A 13,893-nucleotide genomic window follows, 5' to 3' on the forward strand; every position below is an offset into this window, starting at 1 on the left:
CAACGTTCCAAAGTAAGTACCAACTTGAAGAATACTATGCACAATGTTAAGAAGGATCTTGACTTAGCCAAGGCAAATAGGGATTTGGAGAAGTTGATGAAATGTACACCACCTGTTTCCCTTGATTTGTCTCCATGTGATAGAACACAAAGTATTCTAGATCCAGGGAATTTTTTTATCTGGATCGTGCGAGGGAACCTCTAGATTTATCTGAGAAAATATCTTTTGTAACGTTTAGTGAGCTTTCTCTCTGCCTGCACAAGGGCTTGGAAAAATTTCTTTTTCAGGAAAAAAAAAAAGGTGTGACTATGAGGATTATATGGGGTACTTTCACAATGGCGTGCGCTTGAAAGTGCCTTGCATGATGTTGGCATTGAAAATGAGCGTCTAAAGGAGAAGGTCACTGGCTTGGAGAGGGTACTAGATGTGGATGAGAAACAACTGAGAGAGCTGCAGATCAAGGAAGTCTGGCTTACTAAGGAACTCTTTAATTCTTCCTTGGTGAGAGCAGAAAATAAATGCTTAAAAGGATAACATTACATCCTTGAAGATGAAATTGGAGGAATACAAACAAAACATTGAAGGGCTGAAAAATAAAGGTAGTGATACGGTAAGAGAACTATATAGTAAAGTAATCCAGCATAGAACACTTCAGGATCAGGCGAACATCGAGGGACGAGGGCAAACTAAGAGCCGAAATGAAAGTCAGGTGTGCTTGTCTTCCTCATCAACGGATGGGACAGGAGGACATGTTCTGGTAGCGAAAGCAGCTGATGGATCAAGATTGAAAAATAGTGATGAGGTGCGTTCAGCAGTAACTAAAGAGCTTAAGAAAATTAGAATAAGGAGGCTTCGGAAGATTAGGGATAATGGTGTGGTATTGGAGATGCAAACAGAAAAGGAGTTACAAGAGGTAAGGAAATCCGAGAGCATTAAACGATTGGGCGTGATCCTCTCGACTCCAAAAGAGCCAGGGCGAAAAACAATATTGCATGATGTGGAAAAAACTATCAACAAGGAAGACCTGTTAGGAGAGTTATATAACAAAAATTTAGAAAGTATGAACATCTCCAGGGAGGGAGTGGAGAGGGCGATATTTGTACGTTTTTGTAGTATTAATAAAGCAAAAACAGGAAATAATTGGGTCCTCCACGTGTCAAGACTTATTAGAAGTCATTTGTTATTGCAGGGTAGGATTTTCTTTGGCTTAATGTCGTACACGTTCAGTGACTTTCATTCAGTGACTTAAATCCCTGACAATTATAGCACAAGGTGCTATAATTGTCAGGGATTTGGTCATACAGCCAGAAAATGTTACCCCAGAGACCCAATTTGCAGTCACTGTGCAGGTTTAGAACATTCCTATACATTCTGTACTCATCAGCGAGACCAACTGATCTGTTCAAATTGTAAGGCAAAAAATCGAGCCGCAAATCATTCCGTAAGGAGTAAACAGTGTCCAGAATACTTGAATGTACTTAAGTTGGTGAAAGAAAGAGCACGGCAATTTAATAACTTTAATGGCAGATATTGATAATCACTTAATTCTTAATCAGTACAATGCAAAATCGAATGGTAACCTACGTATACTACAGATTAATGCTCAGAGATCATGATCGGTGGCTGATGAAGTTAGACTAGCGTGTAGCAGGGAAAATATTGATATAGCCTCCATACAGGAACTATACTTAGTGAAAGGTCGGCCTATAGGATATCCACTTTCAGCACCCGTATTTTGTGCAGATGAACCTGATTTCCGAACTGCGATTGTGATGTTTAATAGGGACGTAGTTATCACTGTTATATAAATTCGTTGTGCTCTTCACAAATGGTGTGCATAGGGGTGGAGTCAGATCTTGCATCATTTTATCAGGTACATTAAACAGGTTCAAAATCGCTTTGGTAGTATTTCAGTAATATTTGCGATAGATCCTAATGCAAGATCAGCATCGTGGTTTGATAGAATTACAAATGATCGTGGTTCGTCGACTAGATGATTTCTTGGCTTGTGGATTGCTTACACAAAATCTACCATGTCCAGATAGTACTTTCTTCATTGCTAATGGAGAATCAAATATTGACTTGACAATCTGTAATATAAGTGTAGCTGGTATCGTGGATTGGCGATTAAGAATAGATTTGGTCTGCTCTGATCAACGAGCCATTGTATTTTTTTTGTCAGGGACGTGACGAAACCAGCTCCATCTCAGGAACAGTTACAACGATTTGCTATCAAATATGCAAAGTGGGTTAGGTTTGACGAAAATATTCATGTCCGATTTGGGAATCTGGACATTGGCACATTCAGTCAGATGTCTGGAGAGAATGCAGTGGACTTACTTCAGCGCTCTCTCTTTGAGGTTTCCAGCATATCTATGAAGAAAGAACTGTAATAGATTCCAGTTAAATGGTGGTCTGGTGTGCTAAGCCAACTTCGGAAGGAGGTTCATAAAGCGCGAAAAGGTACTAAAGGGGTCGGCGTGACAATAGGGAGGAGGAAGGCAATGTACTTAAAATAGAGTATCAGAGGATACGGAGTGCATACGTGCGTATGATATCTAAATCAAAATTAACCGCCTGGAGAACGTTGGTTAAAACAGTGAGTAATGAGAACCCATGGGGTATTGTATGGGGTATTTTTGGCTAAAGCAGTGAGTAATGAGAACCCATGGGGTACTGGCAAGACTAAAATATATAATGGAGATACTGCGTACTCTATTGGAGGTGGTGACAAAGAAACTACGAGTTGGAGGGAAAATATTTCTGTGATTTTGGATCATCTGATTGAAGAATCTCTGAACTTATCACTGTGAAAAGGACGAATCATGCCTACACTGGGGGTACATGATGAGGATCCCTTTAGTCTGATTGAACTCTGTGATTCAGTACGGTGCCTAAGGAACAATAAATGCCCCGGGGATTGACCTCATTGAATGAGAGGTCATTAAACGGAAGGAGAGGCTCATCGACTGATACCAGGAATCCTTGAAGTCTTTAATATCTGCCTGCATGACAGGGTCTTTCCATCACCACGGAAAGATATCTTATTAAACCTAATACTGAAGGGACCATCTAGACTAAAGAATGATCCACCATCTTATCGACCTATTGCCCTTCTCCTTGAATTAGGAAAGGTGCTTGAAAGAATGCTGGCAAGACGGATTACTAATTATACCGAAAAAACTTACACCTGTCTGGTTTACAATATGGGTTTACTCCAGATCGTGGAACAGAAGATGCGCTTCGAGTATTACGAAACTATGTATTAGGCTCTAACAGTAAGTATGCCATTGGAATCTTTATTGACTCTGAGGGAGCTTTTGAATGAGCGCCATTCAATGGAACAGCGTTCTTATGATGTTGCAACTTGCAGGCTGTTCAACTAAGATCTTTAGAGTCGTAAAGGAATACTTTATGCACCGTATAGTGACTGTTAAGTCGTCATTTGGTTCCATTGAATGAGAGGTGACCAGGGAATGCCCACCAGGGTTGGTTTTTGGACCTCTAATGTGGAACCTAGTTTTGAAGGACTGGTTGCTTAGGGAATTCGAGCATACAGAGACGATGGCGTATGCTGATGATCTCGGGCTGCATATTGAAGGAAATTCACTGACCCAACTCGAAACCAGGTCACCGCTGATTTTGCTTGAATATAATAACATAACTGTTGTAGGTTACATAAACTGACTGTATCAGGAACCAAAACAAGGACAATAGTCTTCAATGATCATTTTTAGAGTAGAAGACCCACATCAGGGTCTTGCTTAAAACCGGAAAGGCAATTAAATTTTCTAGGCATTATGCTTGATGGATGTTTGACTTTCAACACACACACATTACCTATCTATCAGAAAAGGTGAGGAAATTTATTGGGATGATTATTCGAATTACTATGGTTGGCTGGTGAATAAATGGTAAGGTTCTGAACTTGCTATATGCATGTGTATGGTGCACCAATTTGGTTTGAGCATGTAAGTGGAAAAGTATTTACTAGAAAGCTCAGTTCCATTCAAAGAGTAATGCTCCTTAGAACGTGCATGGCATGCAGAACTCAAATTATTATATTAGGGTCTCCCGTAAATGATTACGTATACCCGTTTATGTATTATGTCTGTTAATTGCGTGTGTTCTATGGTCGATTCGTCTGTTTTGCTGGACAAAAACACCCCAGTTTCTGGGTGAAACCTTGCTCTCCATGCCTGAGACCGACTAACTCAGCCACGGAGTGTAAAAGCCCATTAAAGTTTCTCACGTCATCATCAACGGGATTCGAACCCGTGGCATGCAGAACTAAGTGTCAAGTGTATTTAGGGTCATACGGCACCATGGGTTTTCCCCATCTCCACGTAGTTTACATTGTGATGGGTGTGCCAGTTTGCTGGAAATGCCAGAGATTTAAAAGTGTGTGGCTATCGTACATGTGTAGTGACGTGTACCATTGTTCATCTGATCATTTAGCCGCTGGACCCCTACTGAGGCCCAACGTTACCCCACTTTCGCCCCGTGGAGGCAGACTAGGTACACCAGTATTATAATTATTTACCCCGGCAGGTCCTGCCACCTATAATTCCCTGAGATTTCAGTGACTAGGACCTAAAAAGGAAAAAAAAAAAAAGTGAGAGTGCACATGTACATACATACAAACATGCATATATCAACTGGTATAGGTTAGTTCGCGTGGTGAAGGCGCCAGAATGTGAAGTCGAGAGTCTTGGGCGAAGTTTATTTTGATGGTTAAATTTGGATTGTCTGGGACTTTCGCTTGCGTATAGTTAGAGTGGGGGAAAGAGACTGTAGCCTGGGGGATATAGCCAGAGGTAAGGAGCCAATAGGGAAGGTAGCTCCAACTTGCAATGGGGCATGCCCATGTCCCACCAGAGAGAAGGGAAGGGTGGCAAGGGTTGCAGGAGACGGCAAGCCATCTCCCTCCTCACCGGGGGGAATGCAGAACTTTGTGCATAGTGTTGAGGGAAAGGCGCCTCTGGTGGTTTCCCCTCTGCGCCATATGAACTCTGTGGTGACAAACAGTATCACTGTGAAAGTCAGAAAAATGTTTTGTGTTGTAAATGAAGTATTGTGCTGGGTTCTGTTGGGCGTCCTGGCTTTTGGCCGCAGGGCCCCTAATGGGACCCCACGTTGCCCGCACACACCACTAGGAAGTAGCCAGGCTGCCCATAATTCTCTGGCTAGTCTCCTCCAGGTCCCCTGAGCATCCTGGAAAGAGACCAAGTAAAAAAAAAAAAAATAAAAAATAAATAAATAAAAAAAAATAAAAATAAATAAATAAAATAAAATAATAGGGTACGGGGAGTACAGGATGTACTGGAGAGGGTAAAGGAAAGGAGACAGAGCGACGGAGGATGTAAGGGAAGGCATCCTCCGCAGGTTGGGTGCGAATTCTCCCACCTAAGCGGACGTGGAAGAAGAGGGCCCTCGAGAGGGTGGGAAGACAATCACGTATCAAGAGAGACACGGATGAAACAATTCAAGCGACCTGAGTGTCAAGTTCAGTAGCTAGAAGTGGTCACAATCTAGGTGATGATGTTCAGTATATGAGAAAAGGGTGTTGACCAATGTGCATCACTTCCAGGACGTTGTACCAGTGATCTTCTTCTGGTGAAGAGATCATGGGCGAAGGCAGAAAAAGCGTGGTACTGGGCTTCCTCATTGATCAGAAAATGTTCATTTCCTCGAGGCAAGGCATGTATTTTTGATATGAACAACGTTTGCAGGTCCTCGGAGAGTGGGCAAACATAGAATAGGTGGTCCCAGCCTGTTTTTTTCACCACAAAGACAGCGAGGATCATCCACGATGTTCATAGAGGCAAGTTTGTGATTTATGGATCCATGGCCTGTAATCAGGAAAGTGGTATATAACCCTGGGCTGTACCATGCTGAAGCTTTAGGGTAGATCTGGGCTATTTCAGGTAAGAATTTTTTAGTGATGGAACCTTTGGGGGTGGTATTCTATCTGTTTTGCCAGGCGTTAAGAAGGTAGACTGCAAGGTGCTTTTTTTCTTCTTTGATGGTGTTTGCTGGGTTTGTAGTGAAATCCAGGATGGTGGTAGGAAGTCCCTTTGCGAGCCGGTAGTGCACGCCTTTGCGAATTATCTGCAGGTCCAGAGGGAGAACTCCTGCCAAGACTTGGAGCGCTCGGTTGCTTACTGTGCAGCAGGCAAGGGTGATAGTGAGAAGGATATTACGCTGGATGTAGGTGAGCTTCCTTTGGTTAGGAACAATGAGTGCACGATAATACCAGACACCTGCACAGTAGGTTATAGTGGGAATAAATACAGCTTTGTATAGCCTATGCAGTGAGCGGCGATTTAGCCCCCAGTCAGATCTGCTGATCCTCACTACCATTGCCGTGTAGTTCCTGACTTTGCGATGAAGGTAGTCTATATGCGGGTAAAACGTGAGCTTGGGGTCGAGAATTACCCCAAGGTAATTCTTCATCTCAGTTGTCAGTTTGATAGTTCCACCAGCAATTTTAATCTGCGGCGGCCTGCTTATGGAGGCTGGCCCATTCTTGTAGCTTTGTAAGGGCTCCGTTTGCTGTTGTTTCCAGGGAAGCTCTGGAGTTTCCAGTGACTGTCAGTATCAAGTCGTCTGCGAAGGCTTGGGTGGAAACATCCCCCAGGTCTAGGTTCAGGAACTCGTCCATGACTACATTCCATAGGAAAGGACTAAGGACAGAGCCCTGGGGGCGTCCTCTGTAGACATTTCTGGAGACTTGTTGATAGGCATTTCTGACTGTAACACTTCTGTTGTGAAGATAGTCCTGTATGCAGCTGTAAAGATTTGCTGGAACGCTAGCTTCTCTGAGTCTTCGTAGTATACTTGGCCACCACAGAAAGTCAAAGGCCCCGGCCTAATCCACTGATATTACTAAGAAGTATTTGGTGGCTGAATTTTTGACTGAATCCGTGAGCTGTCGAAGAGCATCTTCTGCTGAACGGCCTGCCCGAAAACCGAACTGGTTTGGGGACTGGAGATTTGCATTTTTATGGTGTTTTTCCAATCTGGATAAGAGAAGACGTTCAAATATTTTGCTTAAAACGGGAAGGAGTGCTATGGGTCTGTATGACCTTGGCTGCTCTGGTGGTTTACTTGGGTTCTTCAAAATGAGACGTAGATTGGCCTCTTTCCAGTCATCTGGGAAGAGTCCAACTTCCAGACAATGGTTGTACAGGCTGAGAAGGAGATTTGATTGCGTGTCTGCAAGCTTCTTAATTACTTCTGCTTCAATGAAGTCTAACCCTGGGCTTTTTTTGTTTTTTGTTTTTCCAATGGAAAGTTTTAATTCATCTAAGTTGAAAGGCTCTTCTGTAGAAGTGGTGCTGTAGGATGCGTTTTCAGTAGAGATTTCTTGTTGCTGGCTGGATTGAGGATATGTGTTTAGCGGGAACAGGATGCCCAAGATGTTGTTTACTGACTCTTCCCATGTGAGGGTTGTGGAGCCCTGCGGGGTGACTGTAGAGGTGAGCAGAACTGTGTCGACCCCAGCTTTGCAGGTTGTGGCTGGAAAATTGCCCATTGATCTGCATTTGGTGTATTGTGCGTTGGCTTACTCCGTCCGCCTTATCATTCCATTTTCTTTTCTGAATATAGGAAGGAAACGGCAGGAATCCCAGGAAGAAAACGGCAAGAATCTGGGATGACTGATGAGATTAGGAAAGCCGCTGATGATCAGGTATGGGGTTCAGCGTATAAAGTTATGAGATATCCAATTTCTGCAAGGATTATTACCTCAAGTGACGATCGACCCAAGACCTCCATAATTATCTTTAACAGTGAACTAGTAATAACAGCTATCTCAAGTGGATGTTCTGCTACCACAGTTTGTATCCTGGTTTCCTCCAGAGACCAATCATTTTATCTAGTTTCCCAATATTATCTTCCCCTAGAAGATATACAGCCAGCCTTACACGGACTTGACAGGTTATGTAGCAGGTTTTCAGTTAACAACTTACTAATTACAGCTGATCTCAACGCTAAGTCTACACTTTGGAACAGCGGCTTTTCTGATGCTCGAGGTGAGCAGTTGGTTGATCTGATCTTGGATCATAATCTCTGTGTAAAGTACTTAACTAATAAACCATATACATTCTCGACGACAAATGGTGAATCTAATATAGATGCTACTTTAACCTCCTTTAATCTGGTAGGTAGGGTGCAAGATTGAGACATCAATCCGTACCTAATTAATAGTGACCATCGAGCAATCACCTTCATGGTTTTACCGGGGGATAGACAAGTAGATACAACAATAAGGGATTTAAGGCGTTTTCAGATGGACAGGGTGAACTGGACCAAGTTTCGTGAATATCTAAATACAATTTTTAATGGAGATGACAGAACTAGCTGAATTGAGACAACAAACTCAACAAGTAAGAAAAGGATACCAAAGAAATAGGCATTTATCGGACACAGACACTCAAACTTTGAAAAATAATTACAGAGACATTAGTAATAGGTACCATAAAGCAATTGCTGGTAGCAAGCAAAACTATTGGCAACAACTGGTGGAGGAAACAGGAAATGCTTGTGTGTAATCTATAAGCTTCGAAGAAATAAATATTTGTGTGGTGAAATTTACAATACGGTAATTAGAGAGAATTCAGAAATTTCGGACTGGGAATCTACAGTCGAAGCGATAGTGGGTAGCCTATTTACAGAACTTTGGTCAGGACTGTCCATATAAGATTTATCTTATATGGACAGTCCTGACCAAACGGAAATTATACGCATTAATCGAGAATATACGGGAACAACTGAAATTGCCATTTTTAACATGCTTGAGCTAGGAGTTTCAGTAGCTAAATTGAACCATAAAAATGCCCTGGAATTGACCTCATTGAGAATCAAATGATTGAAAAATTTTATGAATTCTTCCCTGAGACCTTTTAAACTTATTTAATAAATGCTTGCTAGAGGGACTTTTCCCTCTTGAATGGAAGCTTGCGCTCTTAAAAATCTTGCATAAACCGGGAAAGCCAAAAACAAACCCCAGAGCATAAAGACCAATCTCTTTATTGGCCATCTGGGGAAGTGATAGCGCCTGGATGCACCGTGGGACGAAAACAAGCCGGGGCGGCGGTGTCACGCTTTGGGATTTGTTCTGCTGGGATACCCTGGATCCAGTCATCCATGTGCCGGGCACTCTGACGTGTATCACCTACCTAAACATCATTGCTGACCAGGTACACCCTTTCATGGCATTGGTCTTCCCCTCTGGCGGTGCCGTCTTTCAGCAGGATAATGCGCTATGCCACACCGCCCGGATTGTTCGAGACTGGTTCGCGGAACATGAGGAACACTTCCAGGTATTGCCCTGGCCTTCAAATTCCCCAGACATCAATCCCATCAAGCATCTGTGGTATGTGTTGAAACAGCAACTCCGATTTGCGGCGTCTCAACCACGGACCTACAGGAGATAAAGGATCTGCTGTTTATGTGTTGGTACCAGATATCACAAGACATTTAGAAATCTTGTAGCATCCATGCCTCACCGGATACGAGCTGTTTTGGCTGCACGTGGAGGACCAACGTCATATTAGGCAGGTGGTCATAATATTTTGGCTCATAGATGTACAATGATTTACAATGTACAGAATAAATTTACAAAAATATTTGCAGTTTAGAATTAAAGGAAAAAGATATATTAATATAAAAAAGTTGTACTTCATTGCTGGGTGTCTTCATAGAGGAGCATTCGCAACACTAAAACTTTATTAACTTTGCATCCTAACACCGTGATGACAACATATAACTCAGAGTAACTAAAAGACGATGGGTTCCAGCTGGTAGTATTGTGATTCAGTTGTTTGTTGGTAGGTAGTCTTTCTGTAGGCTTTATTGGAGCATAGGCTTTCACAGTTAACCTGAAATCTTTCCAGAGTTTCTATGGTATTTAGTGCGAACAACCTGTTTAAACCTTTCATAGAGATTAGATTGGAGCGAAGTGGCCTAATTTGCAGACTGCATGATTGTCTCTCGCTTCGTTGGTGCGAGATGATGTCTGTTAGTACTGGCGCATCATATGTGCCTGTCAGTAGCTTGGCTAGAATATGAATATTTGTCCAAATGACAACAAACATCAAGGTGTCCACTTCAGATTTGCATACAAAACACCTTTGGAGACAGTGAAAGGGATTGGAAGATCTTGTTTAGCCACCTAAGTATGCAATGTGCTGTGTTTATGAAGATTTTAGCTACGTTTCAGAAGGTATAAGTCTGCAATTTTTAAAAAAACATAAATTCTCATTTATATTTGAGCCACTGTCATATTTTTTCGGTGCAGTTTTCGATATACATAAAGCTGTGCGGTTTTTAAATTATCTATGGAGATATTCTCCATGGATAATTTAAAATATCTAAAATATCTATGGAGATATTCTCCTGAAAGAGAAGCTAATATCAGGTAAAGAATCCTCTTTTTGTTTTATGCTCATTTCTAATCAAGTGTTCCTTTATTATCTTTTTATACTGTAATTTTTACGAAAATTACTGTGGCTTTTGATAGTGGCGTTAGCACATATGAGGGAACACCTATTGTCTTCACCATGTCCATCCAATTTTCCATCCGTCCGTATTGCTATCTGTCTGTCCATCCATATTTCTATCTATCTGTCCGTCCTTGTAACAACTCGATGTCCAGGAGAGGGATTTTCGTGAAAATTTGCATTTGGTTCTTATAGAAAGATTTGTCAAGCCATTTAAAATTTCATTAAAATCAGACAAATATAAATAGCAATTATTATTTCATTTTCCCATACAATATGTATGAAAAAAGAAATTCATAGATTAAATGTAGTTTTAATATATTATTGTTAGCTTTAAACACTCCATGCACGCTTCGTATGTATTGTGAACGTGGTATCACGTACTTGGACCGTGCCATAATTAGTATCGGTAACGGCCGCATGGTGCAAGAAAGCCTATGGCTTATGCTGCACCAGCCACAAAAAAAAAAAAAAAAAAATCCGAACAAAACAATGATAAAAACAAAACAACAACAACAAAAAAATAAATAAATAAAATAAATAACTAAATAATAACGGATAAGACCTTACCGCACAACAGACTGGACATAACCCTTGTGGACAAGATGGAAAAAGCTACATACCTGATTGACACAGCAGTGCCCAACACTAGCAATGTCCAAAAAATCCATATGGAAAAAATTAGGAAGTATACGAACCTGAGACATGAGGTCAAGGAGATGTGGCATATGCAAGAAGTAACGACCATCCCGATCATCGTGTCGACCACTGGTATGGCGCCAAAGATTTTACATAGCAGCCTAGCAGCAATAGGTCTCCCAGAGAACACCTACAACGAAATCCAGAAAGTCGCAATCATGAACACCTCTAGGATAGTGAGAGAGTTCCTCGACCAACAGTAACACCAGACATTACGACCACCCTGTGTACTTGGTAGCAGTACCTGTCACGGAGTGGAATACCCCGATCAGGGAGAAATAATATAAGAACAACAACAACAATAATAATAAAGGGGCGCGATGGCCCAGTGGTTACAACACTGGACTACCACTCTGGTGGACCCGGGTTCGAGTACTGCCTTGGCGGAAACGAACGCGGCTCCATCACGCTGTGAGATTGGTATAATAATAGTAATAAATTAGAATAATAATAATATATTAATAGTAATAAAAATTAATAAATAAACATCGTGAAAGTTGCTCCAAGGGAACTACCTACCCCAAGGTCGAAGTGGCGGTTAAGGCAGATTGTGGCGTAACTTCCGAGAACTTCCACTGGACATAAGCCGAAGCTAAACAGGTCCACCTCCATAGATGGATGATATCGCAGAGAAATATTAATCATACTGCATCGAGTGTGGCGCAGGATAAAGTCACTCGTGTTCAGGCCTTAGGCAGAGGGATCGGCTCGAAAAAGCAGAGATGGTCTTCCGAGCAAGACAGTGGAGCAAGTGGTGCTGTCCCCCGTTAGGCTACCAGAAGAGAAGGGCAAGACCATCCAACCCCAAGAACTGGAAGTGCATCCTGAACAACTGTGCTAGTGACCACCCAGGAAGGGAGAATGTCAAAGCATGAAATGGAGCATCGAAATGCATGCATCGTGCAAGCATACTACGACATAACAAAACTGGAGATCGATATGACAACCTATAGGGCGAGACTATATACCAAGTGGCTGGAACGATTCCCGGATATTCAGGTCACCGAATAGCGGACCATCATCACGAACAACCTGATAGTTCCTGCAATCGTGGAAAAAATCAAGCAGGACGTGAGCGATCAGTTACCAAGGCTAAAAAAAGGAATATGGTCAATGCGGAACCAGAGGAGGAGGAACATACCACCGTCGAACCAGAGGAGGAAGAACAAGAAGAAATACAACCCACAGCAACTGAAGTGGAAAGACCCGAGGTCATGATATCCAGAATAGAGGACGGGTGGAAGAAGGCCCTAAGAGAATTCGAAGGAATGGATCCAACAAAGACTCACGTGATACCGAAGCAGAGGCCGAATAGAACCTTGTGGAGAGTCACAGACCACCTCAATCGGCACAAAATACCGCATTACTGGAGAACATCTTGTGGTGCGGTAGCAGCCACGACGATTAATGGAAGAGAAACGAGAGGCCAGCAGCCTCTCGAACCGAAAACAGAAGAAACCTCCAGCTTGAGAAAGAAGACTTCAGCAGAAGATAGAAGAATTAAGAGTCAAGATAGGCCAATTGACTGAATAACAACGGGGCAATAGGAGTAAGAAATTAATTGGAAAAGTGAAGAGCGTCCACAAACCAAACTATTATATTTAGGCCACCCGAATATTTAAATACATCTGTCGTGGTGTATCTTATGTCTGTTAATTGTCTGTGTTTTATGGTCGATTTGTCTGTTTGCTTGACGAAAAACCCCAGTTTCTGGGGAAAAAACCTTGCTATCTACGTCTGAGACCGAATAAATCAGCCACGGAGTGAAAACTCCCATTAAAAGTTCCTCGCGTCATCGACGGGATTTGAACCCGGGCCTTTTCCACCTGGTAGCACAGTGGTATCGTCACCGTCCTCCCCACAGATAACAGCGTCCACAGCAAACATGAAACAAAAAATCAGAGAATAGGAGAGTACTTGGACACATTGAAGCAGAACCTCCTTGCACTCAGTAAGAGACTATGCCGATACAAAGTGGGGAAACAGAGGGAAAAAAACCAGAATCTTCGATGAGGACCAAAGAGGCTTCTACAGGAGTCTCGGAGAAGACAGGAAAGAAGAGAACGGACCACCCGAGCAGAAGAGGATTGAGGAGTTCTGGGGAAACATATGGCGCAGGGAAGTAAGATATAACAGCCGAGCCCTCTGGATAGAACTAGAACGCAAGAAAACCAAGGACGTACAAGAAATGAGAGGGCGGCAGATTCGGGAAGAAGAAGTAAAACAGACAATCAAGAACTCTCACAACTGGCGAACTCCAGGAATAGATAACGTCCACAACTACTGGCACAAGAAGCTCACTTGCACACACACAAGCACCTGGCAGAGCAGTTCACCCGAATAAGGCACCCAGAGACAATCCCAAAGTTTTTCACTCAAGGAATCACATATCTGAAGCCTAAAGACAAAGATACAAGAAACCCGGTGAAATGAAGGCCAATCACCTGACTCCCAACAATGTACAAGATCCTGACCTGCTGCATAACCAGGAAGATATCAGACCACTTGGAGACCCAGAACATAATGGCAGAACAGCAGAAAGGATGCAAGCGGCTGAGCAAAGGATGCAAGGAGCAATTAACCATAGATGCCGCGGCTATGGAACAAGCCTACAAGAAGCGCCGCAAAAAAGCACACAGCCTATATCACAAGCCTGTACCGCAAAGCCTTCGACTCCGTGCCTCGTAGC

This window comes from Mastigoproctus giganteus, chromosome 5 (assembly GCF_048544385.1).
Source record: "Mastigoproctus giganteus isolate SK-2022 chromosome 5, ASM4854438v1, whole genome shotgun sequence".
In the NCBI taxonomy this organism is placed as follows: Eukaryota; Metazoa; Arthropoda; class Arachnida; order Uropygi; family Thelyphonidae; genus Mastigoproctus; species Mastigoproctus giganteus.